General features: G+C 40.0%; 1 protein-coding gene across 2 annotated transcripts in view; it reads right to left on the bottom strand.

Annotated features, from left to right (window-relative positions):
* The window catches only part of tenm2a (teneurin transmembrane protein 2a), a 282,137-nt gene extending 262,207 nt beyond the window's left edge, over nt 1–19,930 (bottom strand). Inside the window, exon 1 of one of the 2 annotated variants that reach the window (XM_028008949.1) lies at nt 19,433–19,930. The gene's annotated coding sequence lies outside the window, so the exon portion shown is untranslated. The remainder of the gene's footprint in view (nt 1–19,432) is intronic. The other variant, XM_028008947.1, reaches the window with a different exon arrangement.
* Between the last annotated feature and the right edge of the window lie 5,856 nt (nt 19,931–25,786).

Raw genomic sequence — 25,786 nt, 5'->3', positions numbered from 1 at the left:
AAAAAAAAAAAAAAAAAAACACTTTTTGATGAAAATTTGTTGGTTGTATCAAAAATTTGTGCGTTTCACAAGGCTGCTGTGGAAACGCTTTTATCACTTCCGGCTCCTGATCTGACTTCGCATTTTAGAAATCTGCTTTGTGGTTGGCACCATCCTTTGGCCCTCAGTGTTATTGTTTCAGCCGGTGCGCACGCGGCCACAAAAACGTGGCCATCTCACAAATGACTGCAGCGACGACTGGGGGGCAAGACACTAAAATGGACGTCTTTGCGGTCGAGCAGACGGCACAGAGGGCAGGGGATCGCCGCAGACAGAGAAAACTTAGAGGCCGCACAAGATTTGGCTCTTGGCAAGAAAATCACTTTCCAGCAGAGAATCGACATCGAAGGAACAATTATAGCTGCAACAGAATGGTTTAGATCAGAGTATGTGTATGTGATTGAACCAAGGTGGCTGAGTAAAAAAAATACACCACACTTTTCAGATTTATTTTCAAACTGAAAACCTTTTCTTCCACTTTACAATTACACACTACGAGATTATCTGAGAAGGAAAACAACATCCTGTTTTCTCTGTAAATTTTATGTTTCGCTCTTCATGTTTCGTAACCTTTAATTTCATTACTCCATTCATATCCTGTTTTCAACTCAGTTGACTGAGCTCCTTATTTTTATCAATTTTTCATTTTTTGGGGGGACCGGCGGGGGGATAAAAAGAATCCGTGTTGAGGAATAATAAAATGCGAGCAGTCATATTAAACATGAGGGAGTTTAAGTGATTACGTCGGTGCGCCTCCACAGCCCAAATCCACGAAAATCCACGCTGCTAAATCCATGAAAATAGCACAGTATGCGCATGTTTGTTCAAAGACGCCTTCTGAGTAGGAGCTCAAAGCCGTTTCTTTTCCTCTTGGTCAAAATTGGGTTGAAGCTCGCTCTCACATATCCGACACTGTCCTCACAGCAAATATTTGAAGTGAGTTCTGGGTTTTTTTTTCTTTTCTTTTCGCCAGACACATTTCCAATTTAGTGTCTAATCACGGAGCTGTCAGCATTTTAAGGGGAAGAGTCAGAGTACTGCCTGCTTCTCATGCAGGCTGTTTTGACAAGATCAACTTTGGTTTGACAACATGTCCCAGCTTTAATTTCACTCAGCCAATGATGCATTTCATTTTCTAAACCCTCAAGCATTCAGCGGCTGATAACATTAGAAGCTAAATCTTATTATTTCAGCAGGAATTTATTAATTGCGAGAAATATATCCTGTTGTGTGGACATATTTGTCCCGTCATCAGTAAGAGTTTAAATGTCTAATAAGAGGTGAGAGAGCCAGTTCGTTTTTCAAGGTGCTGTACTAGAAAAACAACAACAAAAACGCATTAAATTCCTGCTTTTGCAGGAAACAGCAGGGTAATTAATTGTTTATTAAGCACATAATCTGGACAGAGCATCACTGCCTTTCTAAACAAATAACATAAATTAGCACAGTAATGATTTAGCCGCACAATTATTTCAAATGCCGCGACAGATTGCCTAATTAGTCACTTTATATTACTCGTATCTTTATACAGGGGAAACCCCGATTTCACTGACCTGCACAATCAGCTAAACTGCAGCCTGCATTAACTGGTGGCTGAGGGTTTACAACAGGTATTGCAGCGGATCAGTTTATTTCATCTTGTAAACTGTGCGGATGGGCTTGCAAATTCAATTCTTGTTCAGCTTAGTCGACTTAAATCCAAACTGATTCGGTCAGCATTTTCCTGAAGCCCAAGCGAGCCGTGTGGATGAGTTAATTAAGCAGAGGTCCGACTGAAATGGAAACACTCCAGACAGAACGACTCAAGCAATCCGACATCAAAATGCTAAAAGTAGCTAGTGCACGGTTTGTCTATGCTAGGAAGTTGCATTAAACAAGACATCAACAGTTGTCAAGTTGGTAGAATTTTCTTAAGGCCTTCGTTTGTTAGTCATTATTTGTGCGACTTCTTTTCAGCAGCCTGACATGAACCGACGCATGATCAAAAATTTCACACAGATTTAAAAATGTACTGTAGGCCACAGGCTGGGACACAAACATCCGTGCTTGTGTAACTTGTTGATGATTTTTGTTTAGAAAGATAATGTTGTACAGCCATCACAGGTATGACTTAATAATAATAAAAAAGGAAAATATCATGAAAAAGCCAAGTATTTTTGTTACCAAATCCAGAGTGAAATATTTCAAGCCTTTATTTCTTGTAATTGTAATAAATTATGGCTTAACACAAAACAAATGCACCGAATTTAGTGTTACGCAAGATTTAAAAAGAAGGAATATTTTTAAACAAGAAACGGCAGATTTTGAAGTATGTTCATTTCTATACACTCGATACTTGGCTGAGTGAAGCTTTTCCAAAACCTTGAATGAATTTTGTTGAACGTTGCTCGAGGTTGTGGTTATCCTCGTTAATGACGTACCTTTCACTACCACACTTTGTACTTCCACTCAACTTTCCTTGAATATACTTGGATACAGCCCTCAGTGGACAACTAGCTCATTTAGCAATGACCTTTTGTAGTTTCTCCTACTTGTGGAAGGTTTCTCGATTGTCTTCAAACCGTCTGTCGAGTCAGGAGTCATCCCCATGAATGTGACCCAGACTGAAATACCATTTCGGTTAGTCTTTCAGGTGTTTCCAGTTGATCAGCTGATGCCACGAGTTTACAAACTTTTTCCACAATATAAAAATTTTCTGAGACACTGAAATTTGGGTTTTTGTTGCTTGTAAGTCATAGTTATGAAAACTACAAGAAACAAAGGTTTGACATATTTCACTGTTTTAATAAATTTATGCATCACAAAACTTTCACTTTCGAAAATTAATGATAAAAAAAACATTCTACTTTTTCACAATATTCCATTTCTTGAGATTTTTGCTGTACAGTTTTAATTATTTCCAAAAAGACATCGTCTCCTGACTAGTCTCTCAAGTTTCATGGTAAATATTATAGAGCTGCACAATATATAAAATTGCAATCTTTATCGTTATATCAATATTTGCAACATTGCAATGGCAGAGAAAATCTTAGAAGCAAAATCTGATGGAATCCTGTAACAGTTTCATTGCCCTTGGTGCCTATAAATATAAATCTTTTGTGATCGTGACGCAAAAGCTCAAATAAGAGGGGTGGGAAACTGGTGGAGAAAAAAAATAGAAATGCATCAGAAACCAGCCGCTGAGTCATGATCAATATTGTCATCACAATATTCAACAATAGCAACACAATTACGTTTCTCTTGCAACTCTGGTGCAGTCTTAAGAAATACTTACTGCTTTTTTGGGGTTTTTTTTTTTGCTTCCAGAACACGATAAAGCATAAAAGGTGGATAATAAATGAAAGAATATACGTATATAGGGCGCTGTATATGAGAAGCGCTACCCATAAATGGTTGATAACAAAGCTGATCATTTAGGACCTGAATTTCATGTCTTTTAATGTTTGTGGTCACCGCATACAGTAACAAATGAGAGAAATAATAAGAAAACATGAATTCTAATAAACATCTTTAGGCTCAACATGCATGCTGATATCGTTTTTATGATATAATACAGATGAAAAATCGAGACTTTGCAACAGTTCAGAGCAGGACAGCGGGAATGGTTTGGATATCATTGCACGTGCATTTCTCACACGCACGCCCCCGCACGCACACACACATCTCTCACAACTAAAAATAAATCTGCACAAACACACAAAAGCATGTCTCAGAGGGCTCATTCAAGCAGAAGCACAATATTATCCTTACATCAACATGTTTCATAATGGTTCACATGTGAGTATGGAGGCCGTCATGCATAAACAGTGCAGACAGGTCATCTCTCCACGCGCACGTCGGCTTGAGGTCGGTGTTACAGATCAGAAATGCACACAGAGTATTGAACCATTGTTCAGCTGAACTGCTGTGTTGCAGATGAGGAGTTTCACCTGAGATGGGTAATAGGATGGGATTTCACAATAAATGACATCGCCATCGTTCATCCCCCTAAAACGGCTCTCTTCTGCTCTCGCAAATGTTTGCGTTAGATAATCGACTCTGCTTTTGTTAACAACTGAGCAGGATAAAGGGCGAAGTTCTGAAGGGAGGGATCTCTATAAGTAGCCGAGCATGTCAAATAATGTTTAGGCAGACATAATTCTGCACAGCATACCGAAATGAAATGCATTTGCTTTATTTTTTTTCATTTTTGGCAAAAACTGCAGTAGTTGTCTTATTAAATAAGAAAATTAATGGCGAGGAAAAGCTTGTCTGTAAGTGTGAAAGTATACATTTCCTAGCCATCTTAGGGAAAAGCTTTGCAAAATAAAGCGGAAAAGATTACATGCAGAAGTAACAAACAATATGATCACAATCTGGTTGAGTAGCTTGCAGTTTCATGACAGATTCTACTGAACTTTACAGGAGATAAAGTTCTTGCATCATTAAAATACGCTTATTTAAGTTATTGATACGTTTTCGCTCATAATTTTTTTTTTGGCTTAAGAACATTAGCTAAACTTTAGTAGTAATTATATTATTCAAAAATGTTTGCATCGTTAGGAATTTAATTGATAAAATAGGAGGTCATTCTTGAATTTTTTGACAATGTTAAAGCTGTAAAAATAGACAAAGTGTGACAAAGTTTGCTCATCTGGCTTAAATAAAATCGTGCTTAAGCATGAGAACAAAGAGCCAAGACCATTCATTGTTTGTCAGATTATAACACAGGGAGGAAATTATTGTCATGATCTCCATAAAGGTATCAGTTTGACTCTTGCCACACTTAAAAAGAGGAATCCAATCATCTTACACGGTAAATTTACAATTTGACTTCACCACGCACTAAATTATCTATGGCACTTTGCTGGCAACAAAATTGTACCATTTTAGTTTAGGCAAGTGATTTTAACGTAATGGTCCAATTGATGTAAGGTGATATACAATCGTATTACAGCCTGTATTTAGAAAAAAAGGGAAATCAGTTTTGCCATCTGTAACAACTGGTTTTGTCAAGGCTGCTAAAAACGTAAGCTAAATGCTTTCGGCTGTGATAATGACAAATCACAGCAGTTCTTCATAATTTATGCTCATAAAATCAAAAACAGCTCGTGGATAATATTCCATGACTGCAAAATTTGTGTTTTTTTGTGTAGATATTTTCCAATTTTCTCATCACACATTCCAGTGATGTGGTTGCTTTTACTGTAAGCCTTTAATATTAAGATGACTGAATCATAGAGTTACACGTTTAGTAACTCTTCACACTGTCACTTTAAATAGAACGTTACCAGTCTTAATTCCCCGTTATCAGTCACATTGAAATGACTGAAGAAACTATAAATAAAATGGCCGCATCTTTCTGTAGGAAGGAGGTTAAAGTTGGTGGGTGGAGCTAACTACAGGACAGAGAGTGCAAAACACTAAAGACTGTGACAGAGAACCCACAACCAGTGGGTGAACAACCCTAAACATACCGCCAGTGCCACAATGAAATTGTTTTTTAATGAATATCTTCATGTGATAGAATGGCCTAGTCAAAGTCCAGAACTAATTCCAATTGAATTGTGGCAAGACTTCTTGAAAATCAACGTTCACGGACATCCGAACCGACTGAGCCATTTTACGAAGAATGGTGCCGAACCCCGATTCATTACGCTGAATTTTGCAATGAGACGAGGCTGTGTAAGAGCAGGAGGAGAGAAAACATAGGAACCCAAATTACAGCCGGCTGCGAATGCTCCCTATCACAATAAATGAATTCATTTAACAAGGACGTGTTCAGCCACCCTCTGTGCTTCGATGAGTTTAACTATAGAACAATTTGTTGAAGTGTTTTCAAGTAACACAGCTTCAGATGCAGCTTGTGGTATTTAGACTCTACATCATTTCGCGGCGCTGGCCCGGGACTGACAAAAGAAGCATTTTGTACCTTTTGCAGAGCACCTGCATGTGCACACGTCTGTGCACAAACCCAGCTGTAGCATACAGATAGGGTCTGTCCCTTTCTTCCTCCGTGCTTATTAAGACATTGAAGCTTTTAGCACCTAGCAGCACTAATCCTATAGCCTTATGCTCACTGATACCAGAGCCAAATGGCCTTTCACAGAGGTTCTCTCAATCTCTGTATCCCCCTTCCTCTCTCTCTCTCTCTTTTCTGCTCCGTCTCTCTATGCGAGTGAAGCATCTGTGACTGTTTGTGATGAATGGACAAGCCGAAAGAGGAGTAAATGTGAGACACTGCACCACCGAAGCCAATGAGGAGGGGTTTAAGTGAGGGGGGTGGGGGAAGACGAGGTAAAAAGGGGCAGACAGAGAATGAAAGAGGCAAACACTAAGAGAGGGATGTCAGGAAAGGGATACAGGGTTACAGATGCACACGGATGGCATACAAAAGCACTTACATGCACTCTGCCCCTGTATTTACGTCCTGCATGCAGATTGTCCGCGCGCTCGCACCTTTGTGTGTTTGTGTCGCTGCGCGCCCTACGCCATGTGAGCGTGGACGCGTGTGCAAGACCGAGGTAGGTTAAACTTGTACTCGTGAAGTGTTCCCAGAAGAGATTAATCATCCCGTGCTGGAATGCTGCATCTCGGTCATAAATCATCACCTGACCTCTCCCTCTCTGTCTCTCTCTCTTTTCTCTCTGCCACACAGAGAGAGGGAGAGGTAGGTGTGTGTGTGTGTGTGTGTGTGTGTGTGTGAGGAGGGTGGGGGATGGGGTGGGAGTGAGGGGGTGTGAACGTCGGGGTAAAAGAAGTGTCATTGAGGATCTGCAGCAAACAAACAGCCTTGACAAAAAGCACAAACGGAAGGAAATTATCACGTTAGTTTCCTCTCTGGATCCAAAGTTGTAAAAACCGATTGAAGGGTAAAAGAAAAAAACTAATTAAAAATGTTTCAAACACAAAGATCTCTGATTTAGATGAGCAAAAATTAAAAAAGAAAAAGATACTTGGACACAAACAAATGACTTTAGCTTTCAGCAGAATCAACAGTTTCTAAAGTTTGATGCTTCCAGATGCTAAATCCCACCAACCAAAGCAATGCTTCATTTCAATGACTACTTCATGTTTGATTGGATTAGCTCTAAGAACAGTCACAAGGTCACTGGCTAAATTATATCTTCAAATTATCTGCACTTTGGATATTTTTTTTTGTGTGAACTTCAGCTATTTAATTAGTATTAAAGCTCTAAATGATGAAGAGCCTCAAGATCATTCTAAATGAAGGATGGTTAAAACCCAAACAGACATTCAGGACGTTCTCAGGCTTTAAGTAAAACACCATCCTTTACACCTAAGCTACAGATCAAAAACCTGAGGACAAAGACAGGCTAATCGAAGCTGGAAACATATACAAACAACATCTATGTGTCATGATATGAAATAAATGTCAGCTATGTTCTTCAGAAACTGCTTTTATGAATAGGTTATATATACGTTCAAATATAAGGTTCTAAAAAGCCATGCAGATTATTTTAAAATCTGTGTGTGGCATGGTGACTTCATTTTGTTTATCTAAAATTACAGCTGAAGCCAGCGCTCGGGCTATACATCTCATTCTGTGCATAAGAAGAGCGAAGATCGCCTGATTTTCTCTTCTTGACGGATCCGATGGACATGATGGTGACTGCAGCGGCGCTGCTCATGGCGTCTCGGTTGTATTTAAAGACGCTCCCTTGGATACGGAAAAGCAACTGGACAGACTTGGCTGTTCTTCCTTGTTACAACCCATTCGTCAGACTGCATGTGTGATCTCAGAGTATTGACCCCCATTGTCAGAAGCTTCATTTTCTTTATAACCACTTTGCCATCAACAGGCTGCAGCCATTCCCTAAATAACTCATCTCCCATTCACTTTGGCTGAAATTTGCATTTACCCATTTTCTCTGCTGCTCGTGTTTTTGCGATTTCCCGCCAACGTGCTCTACCAAAAATGATTCAGTGTATTATGCAAATTTACATTCCTGGCAATAATTTATCAATTCCCCAGTGAGGGAGTCTGGCTGAACAATTCAGAAAAGCTGAACTCATTGCATTTTCTTTTGAAAACTAACAACAATTTTTGAATGTCACTGAGAATCAGATTTAATGCTTTTTAATGCCATTTATGGCCTTAAATTTGACCATAATTTTTTTATGCCTTTTAATGCACTGCAGAAACCCTGTGAATAACAATTAATAATAAATGAGCTAAATGAAGGAACACATGTGGATGCATTTCAGGGTAAAACCTTAAACACATTGTCTCCTCCTCTAACATGGTAAAAAAATATATCTAAAGAAATCAATCAAGACATCGAGAAGAGAATTGCGGACTTCCACAAACTTTGTTCAATCTTGGGTAAAATTTCAAGATGCCTGAATGCGTTCAAACAATTGTAGGCAAGTATTAACAGCATGGAATGCCAAGTCATATGTTTCAGGAAAGAGAGATGTGACAAATATAAAGGTGTCCCTATTCTAATAAAATGTATAGGCTTTGTGAGGATGCTGGCAATAACAGCAGTGGAAAATGACATAAAATCTCTGGACTGGCACAGACTGAAAGGCCGCTCAGAATAAAAGTAGCAATTACTGCAAAAGCAAATAAATAAATATCTAGTTTCCACTGCTTGCTTTCATTTCATATTAGCTTGTAAATATTTTGATATTAGGAAAGTGCAACAGGAAAAAAAGAGAAAAAGTTTTTAAGTGCTTGGTTCTCTGTCCGACTTTTACACTAGAAAAGATCCTTGCGCTCATTGTCCATTCCTGCTTCTAGCTGCAGGGTCAAGAGGTAGGTGGGCTAATGTTCATCTCCAGACGTCACTGGGCGATTGGAGTTGAAAATGGAAAACATGTCACACTTTTCCAGGTTTTTCTTTGTAAAAAAAAATAATAATAAATTATAAAACAAACAAAAAAAAAATCATGTATTATTCATCTTCCACTCCACAATTCAACTGGACTCTTTGTTGCTCTTTCAAGTTTTTAATACTTTTGCAAAGCATTGTATGTTTTATTTAAGCCACAAAGAGACACTGACCTAAATTTTGGTTCGTCTTTGCACAGTACTAAGAAGTAAAATATTGCCAAACCCTAATTGCACCACAGTAGAAATCCCACGGTGTGTTATTGAAGGACTTTATTATTAACAGTAACATATGCCCGCTCTTGCTAGGTAGTGACTTGCTAACTCACAGCTTCTTGGCAGGAACAGTTGTTTGGGAAATCTAGGTTTCCAGCTGCTCCTCAAACGCTTCAGTCTGGACTTCAGCCAAAACAGGCATGTGAACAAACGTTTGCATGAAACCTTTACATCCGTCCTCTGCGAAAGAACAGGAGGCTCATTGGACATCAATGCTAAACTGTGCATGTAACAAAGGAGACATAAGAGGGAGAGTGAGAGGAGGGGGAACCTTTACCTGGTTATGTTCAAGAACAGGAAATTGATTCTTTAATATTAAAAATTCAACAGCTGAGTTTCATTACTTTCTGAACCTATTCCCTTTCCCTGGTGGAGTGGGAAAATATCACAGTTTATTAAATTACTCCACTGAAAAGTCTCCGGGGATGCCATCTTAACTCGCGTCCTCTTTCACAAGGCCATTTTAGGCTGTAACTAGACATGTCTACTTAGAAAGAGAGGCAGAAAGGGAAAGAGAGAGCAGATAAGCCACTGAGGAAGAGAAGCCACTTTCTATATGCTGATTACATCGGCTGCCACTAAGAGTTTGAGTTATTCTGTTGGTTAGGAAATGCATGGAATCAAACGGTACCACAAATAAAAGTTAGATGAATACTGTAAATGGTGAAAGTCACAGTAATTCCACACCAGCAAAGAGAAGTCTCTGTGTGTGTGTGTGTGTGTGAACGTACCCAAGTCTGGATGCCTATGCATCCTCCACGATTCAGTTTTGCAGCAAATTTTTACGGAAAACAGCCTGAGAGCACCCTTAACAACGAACAAGCGTAACTGCTACAAAGGATGAATAATTGTCATTAGCAGCTGTTCTGACCCCACTTCTGTTGCTGAAGAGCTAAAGGTTCAGGACTTGGTTCTAAAAATCTGTCCAACGACCAGGAAGGCTCAACAAGCCGCATCTTCCTCGACTGTAGATGAGAAAATGCCCACGTCTCATTGCATCCCTCGGGAAAGGGATGAATAAAAATGTCTTTAAAAAAAGAGATGTTGCTTCCCTCATCGTACTGACAGGAAGTGTGACGCTTCAACTGTGGCAAAAACAGAGCTCATGAATTTATGATCTATAAAGCTTTGATCTGCCCATTTTTTCCCCTTGCAGCTACCCTGCTGTGTCATTTATATCAGAGTGCAATGCATATGCAAGACCCGTACAATACGGTTTAATATTTACATCTTGTATAGGCAATTAACATTTTTAGCACTGCAAGCAATGGACATTAAAAAGCAACACCCAATCACTGTCATCCCAAATCTGGTCATTTGAAACTTGGCTATACTTGGTTCAGCCTTCCTGTTATCTACTTGCTCTCTCAAAGTCTAGATAAAACAGGTCAAGGCATGTTTTGACCTGTTCAAGACATTCAGTTTATTTTTAATTATCTTTTTTTACATCCCTGAGTAACGGCGTCTACAACACGGAAGGTTCTGGTGAGAGCTACTTGGTGACACATTTACCACTGACAGGAAAAAGATCAGACTTTGTAGTTTCTTGCTAAACATTCATCAGTCAAATCTGATCACAATAGGCACACTCCAGTCAACAGTCATTTTTTCGATGCAGCTATTTTCAAAATGATACAATTAGCTGATAGATGCATAACTGCGCTGAAGTAAAAATGTCTCAATGCATTAACAAAATACAACGTCACAGATGACAACCTCTCCTTCTGTTTGCCGATTGGCCCTGGTGAAATTGTAGGAATCTACTTCAATGGGAGAAAGGACAGACTGAGCTGTGAGGAGAGATTTGAAACTAGCAGAATTGCACAGGAAGGCAATGGCCAGGAGCTAACTCGTATCCCATATCACTTTTTTGGCTGAAATGTTTGCGTTTCCTGCGCGTGAAACTCTCGGATAATGCAATCTCCTGTAGTTTCTTTGAAGTGTGACACTTCTTTTGTCCTTAAATTGTTCACTTTCGTAATTATTTTACATGGTTTAATGGCCAGATACAAGAACTCGACAGAAAATTTGCACACAAAAGCAATAAGACATCTGAAAGAGCTTAGCAGAAAGGGGATACTAATAGCTTAAGAGGACTTTAAATGATTACAAGAAAGTCTGTCTCTTTTAAAGATATTTAAGAAAATTAGACAGGATTTAAACTCTGAACATCACAATAGTATTTACTGAATTTAAACATATGGCCTACAGAGAGGTTCCTACCCTCTATTCAGAAGCATATTTTCTACTTATAAAAGGCATGTGATTTAAAAACTCCACTTTTCTCAGCTTAGGTTTTGTCAAGAAGCTCATATCAAAGCGCCATGAGCCCATGAGGAGGCTGAGTTAAAACCAGTCGGTCAGCTGTCAGACAGAAGAAGTAAATATCATCCTGCTCTACCATCACTTCCAACACAAATACCCACAGGATCCATGGGTATAGTAATCCAAGATGAAGGGTGCGCTCTACGAGCGTCACTTTCTCTAAAGCAAAGCTAATACACACTCATATCAGAACGTTAAACCTCAGTGGTCGTTTGAGCAACACAAGCCCCCCTTCAAAGAAAAATATGCAGCCATCAAAGGTCACAAGAGGGTGTGTGTGTGTGTGTGTGTGTGTGTGTGTGAGAGAGGAGGGAAGGAGGACAGACTGGAGACAAGTTTGTTGCTTTCAGACTTCAGAAACTGTTTAGGAAAATACCAGAAAGTGACTTATTCAGAACAATGCAGAAAAATGTGAAATCGTTCTTCTTCGAGCTTCAGATCCAACGTTGGTTATTGTGTCTAGTTTCCTTCCTACCACTATGTGTCCTGGCAGGCTTTCTGAGCAACATTGTTTCAAGCGATAAAAAACAAAAAATATGCAACCAAAGCTCCTCTATAATGTTGATTTGTTACATTTTTAATTTAAAGTGATCATCATTTTTACATAAAAAGTCATTTAATGTTTTTTTTTTTAGGTAATTACAATGAAGCCCCAGAGTATTCGCCGCCCTGACAGATTTAGATTTAAATACATCTTTTGATTTGACGAGCATGTGTTACAGTGGCCCAACCAAATCCCTGACTTCAAGCCAACAGAAAATTTGTGAAGTGAGCAAATGGAGGCCGTCCAACCTCGAAGACTTTGAGCTTATTTCAGTGGGAGGATGTTCAAAAATACCAGAGGAAATAGAGAGCCTCAGCAATTAATCGTATTCCTGTAATGCCAATCAATGTTTTTCATACTAATTATTGAGACATGTATAACTATGCATATATATTTTAAATCTCCATGAAAGTAGATAATTGTTTTTTCCCCAAAATCAATACCAGCTCTGAATGAAAATGGCTTCAGATTCAAAATCTGGCAGGACTATGAGCTGCTGAGGGCTCAGCTGTACATGCGGCAACAAATCATTAGCTTCAAATATTCCAGGCCATATATTGTGGTATTGCTCATCTAACTCTATAGATATCCTAAAACTCCCCATATATCCTTAAAGAAAACTTTCTAATTCTGCCCTTTTATTTATTAAAATAAATGTGAGTTTTACTATCTAATACAGTTTTCCACTATGTTATAGTATGCCTAATTCTGTGCAGAGTAGAAGTATACATGATTTTATATGTTAAATTAGATTTTAATGAGACAAAGACATTTAAAAAAAACTGAAATAGCTTGCTAGCTTGGAAAGCAGGTGGCATCTTTATCACTAGCTGCTAACAGTCAGCCTGCTGATGTGTTCTCACAGTGCTACTATCATTTCATCACACAGTTTAAAAGAGCTGGAAGCTTCTTAATGCTTTTCCTAAACAGTGTTGTTAGGTAACCTGATACACTTACTGGCTGATCTACACAACCTTAGGAACTGCTTAATTTGTACACTTCAACCCAACTTGGATAAAGACTTGACTTTTGATGATTGACATTTAACTGTTGTTAGTTTTTTTTTGGCGATGCGCTTTGGAACATATGTTTGCTATTGAAACAAACTTTTATTTTACTTGTTTAAACAATAGTCTCGTTAACATAAAGTTGAGGCTCGAAGGCCTCACCTTCACCTTCAGGATCCATGATAGTAGCTTAAAACTACTTTTGCTTGATGGACTCGGATGCTGACCACAAACGACAGAACTACACAACAAACTTAACTTTGACAAGGATTATCGTGCCGTTTTAATCGTATGGGATCCTCCTTAACAATGAACCAATGTCTATGATATAAATGATTTGCCCAGTGATCAATAGGTTCTTGTAATTCTAGGCTTCTTAATCCCCACAGGATGCTGTTCCTGAAAATGCCCCGGCAAGCCGTCTTAAAAGAGAAAAATTATGATTGAAATGTTGAAATCTGACACAGGGGGAGTCTCGGATCAAACAGAGAAGTAGACAGATGGGACACGGAAATGAAAGGGGGTTGGGGGAGTGATACACCGAGGCACAAGTGGTTATCTGATCTGCATTACAGGCCATCCCAATAAAAACCTTTTCTTGACACTGTTGCGTGTCATGCTCTCCAAAATCTGCTCTCAAGGAGTTCAGAATGTATATCATTTTACTATCCTGAAGCAATATTACTGCAGGATTTTCTCTCTTCTTTTTCTATCTGGATGTGGATTTATGACACTGGGTTGATTGTATATCTGGCTCAAGAAAACCCTGAGCTTGTGAAAAGCTGTGTAGGTGGTGGGCAGACTGAGTGGCCTTTAATAGAGCTGTGCCGCTCAGTTTAATACTTTTTATTTAACGTCGTATCCTGGCAATAATAGAAGCTGTATAAACAGTATTAGACTCTTTCGCTTTCGCTCAACTCGCTCCCTTTTTATTTGTTTTTAAAGGTCAGTGTTCTTTGTTAATTAGCAGTGACAATAAGTTGGGTTTTTTTCTACATGTTTCACTATCTAACCTTTTGTTTGAAATGGTGAAATGCTAATCTACTGAGCGACTGCAGTGTGCCGGATGTGTAGAGAAATGTTTGGCTCCAAGTGAAAGCCTTAAAACAGACATAACCTCTCACTGAAAAAAGTAGTTTGAGTCAATTCAATCTACTGGAGAACAAATTGCATGATTAAAGATATTCATTTTTTAACAAAATCAACCCAGGACTTATGTTTACATTGCCACTAAGCACAATGAGCCGAGCAATTTCTAAAGCCCACATTTGTGCAACTGCCAAAAAGCTTGGGGTTTAACAAGTCTTCCTAGAGAAATTGTGATGCTGTGGGCAAAGCAGCATAGGAACGGGGGGGCTCCAAGTTTTTTTTCCTTCTGAATTTATGTATTCAAAAAAATGTTCCTTTGTAAAATTTTGAAATTATGAGACATTTTTGTTCAAGCTGCATCTTTAAAATGATGTTCAAAGTAGCAGGCATACAAGATAAAATTCACATTTAAAAAATACATAAATAATTAATGTGTTTAAAGGAAATTATGCTCAATAATAATAATAATAATAAAACATTAGGATATTCTCGGTGATGTGAAGTAGCAGCATTCTAACGTATCACCTCGGTGTTTTAATTGTATATTTGCCAGATAACTGATCAGGCAAATATTTAAAAAATGATGTCAAGCCTCCTCTTAACCTAACTTTCTCCACAAATCACATCAAACGTAACAGCAGCAAAATGTATTGAACATTGAAGCATACCCGATTGTTTGCTTTTGGTGCATTTGTATAAATTACATCACCACATGCAGGTCTGGCAAGGTTACCAAGATGTGTCGATTAATTTTCTTGTATGAAAAAACATACAAGTTTTAGGGAGAACCTTTTATGTTAAATGACAAATTTCAGACAAACTACTTATTGTATTCTTAACTATCACTGTGTAGTCGGATTTTATGTGTAAGAGAAACTCCTTTGGCTAGCGTTCCCAAACGGTCGCTCTCTAGCTCAGGGGCTCACATCCTAAGTCCAGCCTGGCCCATCTCAGTCCCAAAACCCGATTTCAACAGAAAACCTGCAGGGTTGGCTCAGCAGGAGGTAGCAAAGGAGAAGCCTGAAATTTCCATGCTGCTGCTACAACAGATGGAATTATTATTATTTATTTTTATTTTCAACGTATCTTTACAGGGATGCCAACAAGTTTGTCAGCAATGGTAAACTTAAAAATAAATAAATAAATAAATAAATAAAAAATAATCCAGTCATATTTAGATTTTAAACTTGGCAGACAGAAAAAATTCTCTGAGTCGCAGGTGTGCAGCTCTCCTGGAAAGTCTTACTTTCTTTTATCTATATAACATCTCCGCTGAAAAAAAAAGAAAAATGAAAAAAGAAAACCGTCTAAAAATTCTGCTGCCAAAATAAAATTGGATGGATTTAAAGCATTGTAAAACTCGGTTATGCTGCTATGGTTGCACCACCGGTAGCAACAGTTTTTTTTGTGTTTCACACCCTGCAGGAATGCCCAGGTAAAGTGAAATGAAAACGAATGTTAGCACCATGCAGCAAGTTTATTTTTTCCACACACACAAAAAGCAGCAAACCTGTCAAAACATAAAAACCCACAAAGCCTTCAAATGTAGGGCACCTTTCTGCACTCGAATAATTACACCTGAGCGACAAATAAGTAGGTTTTTTTGTTATAACATCCATTAACTAAGAGCAGTACAGTTCCAGTTGGCAGAATTAAGAAAAATAAAATAAAATAAAAAAACAAAAATCAGAGTGGGGTTGAATTTGTGTTTAAGAGGGACTTTTGACTGTACTCTGTCAACAAAACCGCATCAAAAACAAGAAAAAAAAAAACATTCAACCCACGATGCTAGTTCATTTTCAAACACTAAGTGGATTTTGAATTGATGGGGAAGGACAAAATGTATTAACTGGGCTCTCAGCACCAATGCAGGTCATGGCTGTACTGTGAAAGTGGCATTAGTGAAATTGGACCCTTGAGGTTTTATATAATGCTGTTTTCCATCCGTGATTATACACACGCACACCTTGGGACAACAGACATCACAGGGGTCACGCCGGATATCAATGACCGCAGCCCCGGCAGACCTGGATGCGAGACCGTGCGCTTTGTTTGACCGGTGCGGACGTGTGTACGCTTGCTGATGCCCATGCGCGCCGTTTGTGTTATTGTGTGAAGCCGTCAGTCTTTAATCCCCTAATCTGCTGAACCCTGGAAATCACTGCAGTCATCTGTCAGCCAGGTCGGAGTGGACCACAGAGCTCAGAGCACACACACACACACACACGCCAGAGCACACACACACGCGCTTCTGGATGCTAGTCATTTATTCAGCAAGGCCAACCTCATTTCAGCCTAATGAAGATTGATGCACCTCTTTCCGGGCCTCACAGGTGTTGCAGCAAAATGCATGTATAAATATGTAACCCACATAGAGGAAGAGAAACAAAGACAAAATACTGAAACTAAAAGCTATTCACTGACTAATAATACTCGTGTGTGAATAAGCAAAGCTGAGACGCACCAATCAATTGGCCAGTGATCAGAATCAGCTGGTTTTGGCAACAGCCGCTCTGATCAGTAATTGGCCTGGCAGGGCAAATGGCGTGAAAAATTAGAATTATCATCAAAGGACATTAAAACTAAAATCCCCCACCGTTTTTAGTAAATATATGTGTCAACCACCTTTTATATGTTTAAAGTGCAAGGCTAAATCTCGTACTTCCTTCATTTCTTGTAGAATCCAAAACTGCCTCAATCAAAGATCTGATCTGTGGCACTTTCTCTTTTCTATACGATATAATCTTTAAAAAAAAAACAAAATTGGTCAAACTTTCTGGCTCAGGCCTGAATGAAAACCGAAAATCAGAACTTGCTCAAAAAGACAGCAAAGAAAAGATACCTGACAGGAACGTTACAAGAACAAGCACCTTCTGAGGACATACAAGATCTGCAGCATTTAAGGTAATCCTGTTTATCAACTGTGAATGTCCAGCTCAGACATGAACCCGTAGCGCTCGGGGTTTTTAAGTCAAGTCTAAACATAGCGGCCCCATTAGCGCATATATGTGTGTGAGTGTGTCTGCGTCCGTGTGCGAGTGCCAAATAGGACACCCTGAGGGATTGTCTGGAGATTGCGGTTGACACGGCCTGCTGCTCTCTAGTGTGAGCTCCTATTAGCACTTAAGTCTGCATATGCACACACAGCACACCGCCCGCCATGATTAGCACACCTTGCTGATTAGGGGGGAAAAAAAGACACAAAGCGGGAGGTGGCCAAGTTTGGACAGGACATATGGCTAGAGAGCAACATTTGTTTCCATTTGCGTGTGTTTAAAAATCTCCCAGCATGCAAATCTTAAGAGCTTTTCGCTTCCATTTTGATTCCTATAGCTCTTTCAAAAGTTCAACATGAAGGTATGGAAAGAAAGGGGGGTGAGGGAAGGTGCCATCAAAGGGAGTTAGAGATCACACAAGCGCAGACTGGCTTGAAGAGAGCTCAAGGTGGAGGAAGAGATAAAGGGGACGCAGAGAAAGAGAGAGAGAGGAAAGAGTGTTCCAGCAAGATTGAAGTGTGAATGTCAGTGGGGCGTCTCATCAAGATCTTCGTGGCATCTGTGTGTCTGCGTGTCACAAGGTGCCAATGGCTGCCAGGCTCTAGCGTCTACAGCTGGTGTGTGGGCCTCAGCCTCTGACACCATGCATCCCGGCAAAAGTTTTTCCGTTTTTTTTTTCCTTCTTCTTTTCCTCCCTCGTGATTCCTAAAACCTTATGCTTGCGTGTGGCAATATATCCTGGAAGAAGGAAGATGCACATACATATGATCAATGAATATTCATCCCAGATTTAACGGTGTCCCGCAGTGTTATGTTCTACTGCAGCTTATGGGGAAAGAGGGGGTAGAGGAGAGGGGGATGCCAGCTGGGCTGTGGCTTTCTGCTTCTCAGTGTCACCAGAGAGAGAAAGAGAGAGAGAGAGAGAAAACTTAGATCACGTACTGGAGGAAATAAATCAAAAGCGGAGCAAAACAGGCACATCTGCACAGCCTTCATGTGTGATTTAACTCCACATAATAACTCTATAACGTTTCACAGTGAGTACAAGGCAGGGCAAAGAAAAACTAAATGACGCATGCAACATATTGCAAAGAGGTGAACGACGGCTTTGCCAGGGCGAGAAGGAAGTCAAGAACGCGCAGCGGATCCCGCGTTCACGCCGATGTCGGATGAGTATCCGAGCAATTTCTACCCAGAGATACAACACACGGGCGATGAGGTGTACGACGTCCAGGTTCCGCTTTGCACCTGTTCATCTGTGTCCATACTAGCTAAAGCAGAATTAAAATTTTTTTATAAATTCACATTTATCTCCTTTTTGCTTCAGCATTTCTCATGAACATCTTTCAAGAAGCTAATGAAGGGAATGAGAATGCTAACGTAAAGCATAAACTTTGACTTTTAAGAGGATTATAAGCCTCAGCACTAGTTTTTTATTATTATTAACAATTTTAGTAAGTATTTTGATGTCAAAACTTTCATCAGCAGCATAAATATTTCAGTTCTTGACTGAAAACCCACAGAACAAGCGAGTAAAAAAAGTCCCTACAAATATATCCTTAGGATTATTGCTTGGCTCAAGTTATTTATCTAAAATAAATATCTAATTATCTAGTTTAAAAAAAACAGCACATCGATATGTTTTATCTCCTAATGTTCCGTGCGGTTTTTATATTTGCTGCTGCGGAAGGAGCTCCCTCGTGTGTTTAGTTGTGTTTGGGGTGGGCTAAGGGGGGAAGGGAGTATTGCCCAGGGCGCCAATTACACAAGAACCACCACTGCAATCTGCCGATTCAAACCTATAGATCCACACGATAAATTATTAAACAAAACATTCTTTTTGAGCACATTTAGCTGGACAGGGATTGAACGACTGAAGGACGCATGCGATGCAATAGTAGACCGTCGGACGCAAGGCATGCCTCACGGAACACCTTGACCCTTTTAGAGAAAGCTGCGCTCTGGAATTACTCATCCTGCGCCTCCTCACATATTCCGTGTGATGAAATGTTGCGCGGAACAGACGCAAACGAAAACTCAGCTGCGCCTACTTTCCACTCTCTTGCCACTTTTGACACATTATTCCGCCGCAGACGCCGGCCGAGGAAATCCTCTGCGTCCGCATGCGAGCGCAGCGGATACCCGCAGGAGGGACCACAGCTGCTCTTCCGATGAAAGGCACCTCAATGTCACGGCTCTGCGCTCTGTCAGAGAAACCCCCCCCGCTGCGGTCATGTGAGACCACAGAGCGGCATACAAACAAGCGGTGCGTAAGCATCGTTTCCATAGAAATATAGTTTTTTAAAAAAATGTGACGTACCTGTTCGCGGAAATGTGCGGCACTCACCGCATAATCCTCCTTTTCTTCAACTTCCAACTTTTCTTTTCCTACCTCCCAAACCCCTCCTCCGATTCCTCGATTTGAGCCGCCGGGCGCTTGCCGCACGCACTTGTTCACTGAATAGTTTTCTTTGCGCTGTCTGAGAACTAACGGAGGTGGCAGGCTGGAAGCCTCCGGTTCAACATGCCACCGGATTGCTGGAATCAGACGGAGCAATCCATTCCGCGGCGGAGACAGTGCCCGATGTAGCCAAAAAAGAAAAAAGAAAAAAACAGCTGCGCGCAATGAAATCAGATGAATAATATTTAATAGTAATAAAAGAGACACGTCTTTCCGTCGGCTCTTTTCTGGAGTGGAGGATACAGCGGTGGGGGTGCAGACTTGCATGCTCTGCAAGACAACTGATCGGCGGCGGCGGCGGCGGGGGCAGGGATGGCTGCGCGCAGCGGATCGCAGGGAGCGACCATGGATTCGCATGCAGCGCGGAGAGCAATGACCGGGGCTCGCGGAGCGCGCGTTCACGGCCGAGACAAGTCAGTGGTCATTAACGGCCGAGTAATCCACTGTGGGCTGTCTGGCTGCAGCTGCATCCCTGCAACATGGCACGAAGGGGATCAACAGTGATTAAACACCTAAAGAGTCTCAAATTGTGCTGCAATCAATCTTTCAGAGGTCCCTTCCAATGAATCGGCTTGTTGCACAAATAGGATACAATGACATGATAAAAGCTTCTACATGACTGTTCATTAAATGTTCTACAGTTTTGTCATATATTGACATCTCCACACATACAGGAAGTTGTCTCCAAACCCAATTTAGGTGCTAAACCCACACGTTGTTTTTTTTGTTGTTTTTTTTTTTCTTGTACAAATTGCAGTAGGTCCCAAAGTACCTGAGCTGCCGCTCTTGGCACTTAGAAGGACTGTGGACATTAATTATTTGCAAGAAATATTAGAGCAAATGAACCTTTACTGTTAAGCACCAGCAACATAAAAAAATTAAAGAGTTGATAAATCACACTGATCTTTGCTTCAAGCAGATTGCCTAAAAGAAAAGCACAGTGTACAACGTTTTGACGGCCACAAAAAGGGGGTTTGTATAATCATACAAAGTCTGCAATGTAGGTCTGAATTGGCAGACTGCAGTAGTGGCACTCATGTAATTGGCGCCATGGGCAATGCTGATGTAAAAAAGGGCCGATAGCGAGAAAAAAAAAAAGTCTCATTTACTGTTTATAACATCTAACCCAACTTATGTTTAAGGTTAGGATACCATACAAATGAATCTATTTGTGCTGCAACCTACCCATCAACCAGGACAGGAAAACTAGAATATCCAACAAAAAAAAAAGTATTGATCGCAGAAACTGTGAAGAGTCTCCAGAGGAGCTGCAGAGAGCCATAGCTCAGGTAGGCGAATCTGGAACCATTAGATGTGCACTTTACAAACATTAGCTTTTTTTTTTTCTTTCTTTCTTTGCCTCAAAGTCTCTTTTGCTCCAAGTCTTGTTTCAGCCATGTATTCAAACTTTTCATTAGACGTAATAATAATAATGGTAATCTGTTGGCTAATCATGTTCCCCATCTCAAATTCAGGTTCCCGCAACTTTAGGATGCATCTCCGCTTCAACACATCTGACTCAAATAGCTAGCTCGTTAGCAGAGCTCTGGGGAGCTTGGCCGCTTGGTGAGGAGGGAGTTTTGCCATTTGCATCAGGTGTGTACAATCAGGGACACGTCTGAACGCTGCAGGACACCGGTGCTCAAGGACTGGAGTTTGAGACCTTTGTCCTCAGTAAAGTCTGCCAATTTTACAATGAAATTGTGAGTTCTGATTGAGGGTCCCTGTAGCAGACAAAATATTTTTGCAAAGGTCATATCAATTACAGAGCTGATAAGACTCCATTTGTCTTCCCAGCAACAGAACAGAGTAGAGTGAGTTCTGGAAAGGGGAAATCTGGCTGCTTACAAATAACACGGGCAATTCCAACCCATAACAAGTTGTTTGTTCATTTCTTCAAAAAATAATTAAACAATAAGTTTATTTTTTTATATAAATACCAAATGTTATTCTTTAGTATGACCAGATGCATAACAAAAATGACATTAATCAGGTGTGTTAATCATTAACACACATTGCGTGTGTTAGTGTCTGTGTGTGCAAAAAGAGATGCGTTTTTTAAAAATGTATCTATTTTTGCTTTGGCTATATGTTTCATGCAAATCAGACATTTGGGTTCTGAAGACAAAGATGATGAGGATCAAATAGTCTTATTTTAAATTCTGACTTCTTTTATTTGGAAACATGTACATCTGTGCAAAAACAGAACTCATGATTCAACCAATCATGAGGTGCCGTTTGGTTTTCATAATATTAAAGTCTAAATCTTGCCGTCACACTGTTTTAAAATCTATATCAGTCAAGATATTTTGATAGATGAATAAAGATAGTAGTTTTTGTAAAACCCATCCAGGTCCTCGATTAAACGGCTTGTCCACCAGAAGACAACATTTTTCACCTGTCCTTTTTAAAAAGGTCATTTTGAACATGGGCTCAGATCCCAAAATTAGATATGAGCAAAAAAATAACTTATATATATATATATATATATATATATATATATATTTTTTTTTTTTGTAAATTGCAATTATAAAGGTTTTTTTTAAGAAAAGATTAATTTTACTTAAAAAAAAAACAAACAAAAAAAAGCAAAGCAAACAATTTCAGGGTCTGGAAAATCCACAGGGACCTTTCCACTGGTTCAGGAAGCCGCTGCTAAAGTCCAGCCTTGGGCACATCAAATAAGTTCCAATCTTTCACATTTGTTTTAAGATGCTGCAGCTGCCTCAGCACTGCCTAATAGAAAAGTTTAATCTTACTTTAATAGAGCTTGAACATGCCTGCTTTGGGTGTTATTGCCCTCCTTATATGGCTTAGCTCCCATTACGGTGGTCGCTTTTTAAACAGTGCACCCACTGCACTGCAGGCTACCGCTCACATTAGCACAGTGCCTAATGGGCTTTCTCTGTATTAGCAGCAATAGAAAGGTGCAATAACAGAGGCATGCAATTATGCACAATAACTAGGGGAAACATTGTTAGCAGTTACCCCATTGCCTCGCACTCTCCAAGCTGTAAATGCATATTTCCCAGTGGAGGTATGATAATAACGCCTGGTTATTTGAAAACACCTTGTAAGGAGAACCTTGTGGCTCTTTTGATAAAGATTTCATTTCAGAAGCATTTTTATGCATAACTGGGGATTGGCAGGGGACTTAAAGCTCCCCCCCTCCCCATTTGGCTTTATTTATTTATTTTACTCGTTCATTTTCTCCCTCTCTTTAGCAATCCATCACGCCGCAGATTCATTGATTGAGACCAAAAGAAAAAAAGGATATTGGGTTGTAAATGTAAGTACAATCTTGAAGACCTGCAGATGGCACGCCTAAACCCTGAGAGTAGGGTGAAAGGAGAGAAGGAAGGAAATCACGGGATCTCCAGAGGGCAACCAGGTGCAGGATGAGATGAAAAATGCAGATCAGGGGAGGCGTTGCTGAACGGCTCTAAAGTTCCTAAGCGACAGAAGAAAAAGAGGCACCGCCGACTTGGACTCCTGGTGCTCATCCTTCATCGTGATCATGTAGGTTGTCGAGGGATGTGCAGTTTCACCAAAGTGTCCTCTGGGCCACAAACCATATTATCAAGAATCAATAATAAGACAAAACAGAGAGGCACCTGATCATTTGCCTGAAATGGCTTAGATTCACCGAAGACGGGTTCTGCGGGAGTTGTGCCCTGTGAAAATGTTAATGCACGTTTAACCTCGTCACATTTCGCCGGACCACAACATGAACTTTATGTGACAGATCGACATCAAAATGTCACGTGAAAGGAAAATGATACGTGGTTCCTGTGGTGTTGTGTTTGTGATTATCTCACTTAACTTCAGGATTAGTAAATAAAATCCAGCACAGTCAAATGCCTTTAGCGTTCCCTATTAAATACAGTTTTCGTGGAGGCCTTAGAGATTTTCTTTCTGGAGAACGTTACTGAACAAACAACATCATGATGTCAATGATACATGGAGGTTTATTGGGTTTTTTTCCTGTTTGAAGTGATAATTTAGCTGACAAAAATAGAGGTTCTCGCTGACAATTCTGTGATATATAAGAATTCTTCATATAAACGAAAATAACCAAAGATAGAAGTTATTGAATATATATCTACGCGGTGACAGAGGTGTGATATGAAAAGCCGACTTGGTTAATTTGTGTGTTTTAATATCAAGCCAAAAATTTATGAGGTGAGTTATTCCCAGCACTCTGATGGTGGGTAGCGCCTGCCAGAGGGATAATGAGTAAAAGATTTATCACAATTGTTTATCACTGCAGTTCTCAGCAAAACACATTCGCATTAAGTAGGAAAAACATCTGAAGTCTGAGATCCAAATCTGATTTCCATGGTGTGGCAAAAGACCACAAGTTATTCTCTTTAAAAAGAGAAAAGAAAAAAAAAATCTACACACACACACACCTGCTTTTTCTTGTTCAGTAGGTCTCATTTGCATTACTGGCCAACCAAAGATCAACTCCCTGCTCCCACTGATGAAACTCCACACAAACTCACTTTGGTTGATGTTAACTACTACACCGCAGTGCAGCTGAACCACATGTTGTGTCCCTTTAGCTTGCAAATGTGTATGTTTTGTGCATTGGGTTAATGGAAAACTCTGTACAACATCTGTAAAAAGCAGAGCAGATGGGAATAAATCTGTGCAGACTTGAAATTTTCTACTTTTCTTTGAGGAGCTTGGATGCACCAGTTCTCTTGCACACTCCAGCGTACTCTCAAAATCCAAAGATGATCTGCTTTTTACTACGGATTAAAACTGACCTATAAATCGAATGAATGTACGTCTATGCTTTTCCTTCTCCGTGTTGGTCTTGCAGGTAGGCTGTTCATCAAACTCCTGTTGACAAGCACTTGCAGAATAGATAATTTGGGTAAATTATGCAGAGAAAAAAAAAGCCTGACCTAGTTTCATCCCAGCTGTCATTCCCCATTTTTCTTTTTCTTGTTTTTTTTTTTTGTTGCTGTTGTTGTAATAATCAATGAATCATCAAATTTGATCCTTGGATTAATCTCCTCTCAATAGCACTTTTGAGGAAAACATAGTCCTGGGGCAAGTTGTAAAAAAAAGATATATATTTTTTTTTACATGGAGATGTGTGAGCTGACCTTTCTCCATTATGAGCCAATATTAGCGTGAGCCGTTATAACCCATCAAAGCATATTGCTTAAAGCCCCAGCTAAGGGCTCTTTGAACCACAGTGCTATCTCTTAATATCACAGACTGCAGAAACTCAGAGAAGACGTTTTTAACCTTGTGCAATATCTTCTCCTGCACACATGTACTACTCACTACCAGTCACGGCTCCGGTCTCCATGGGAAACTCTCGGAGCAGCCAGTGTTTGTTATTGTGCATGCACGCCTTTTCTGGAACCCGAGAAGAAGATGCATTGTACTGTTAATTACATAATCAATTTGATTAATTCTGAAAATGCAAATTAGCTAATTAAAGGACCTGGACTTATAGAATTACCACTGATTAGCTGCCTAAGCACTCCTGCTGCCCTCTGGATACACCCTTATTAAGCTACATTAACTGTGTCTTTCTCACCATGGCGATGGCACAAAACATAAATTACAGCTATTCAAAATAGTAAAAAATATATATGTTAAAAGAAAACCTAATGCACAGTAGGCTTCCAGTCTGCCAAAACGAGCAAAAAACCAAGTGTACTATTCAAGTGTTGATGGGGACAATATCTTTGGGCGAATAGTCTCTGTGCTAACCTTTATTGCAGAAGAAAAAAAAGACGTGATTTGAAACCATATTAGCAAGCATCTGCTCATTCTTTCCTGTTGTATTTTTCCAAGTCCATCAGCTTGTTTGGCTCCTCATTAAAAAGCCCAGAATTGATATTTCCACCCTTGAAATCCCTCACCCGGAGCTTTGCCGCTGTTGCATGTTGGGGGGTAACAGGTAGATCAGGGAGAAGAGAAGAGAGTGGCAGAGGAAAACGAGGGAGGTTGGCTTGAGCTGGCACAGAAGTTGACAGAAATTACATCAATTAACAAGTGTGGGGAGGGGAGAAAGGGGGTTAAATGAGCACTTAAAGAATATTTGAGGGGAAGGGTACGCGTTTTATGCCTGTGCGACTCGCTGCATCCGTGTCTGCACCTCGGTACGTGTGTGAATGTGTGTTTTGGAGGGAAGCATTAGATCAGCGGGAGTCTAGCAGCTTACTGGCGGCTTACAGAGCAGCAGGG

This window comes from Xiphophorus couchianus, chromosome 23 (genome assembly GCF_001444195.1).
Source record: "Xiphophorus couchianus chromosome 23, X_couchianus-1.0, whole genome shotgun sequence".
NCBI classification, from domain to species: Eukaryota; Metazoa; Chordata; class Actinopteri; order Cyprinodontiformes; family Poeciliidae; genus Xiphophorus; species Xiphophorus couchianus.
This window is presented reverse-complemented; position numbering and strand designations above follow the sequence as displayed.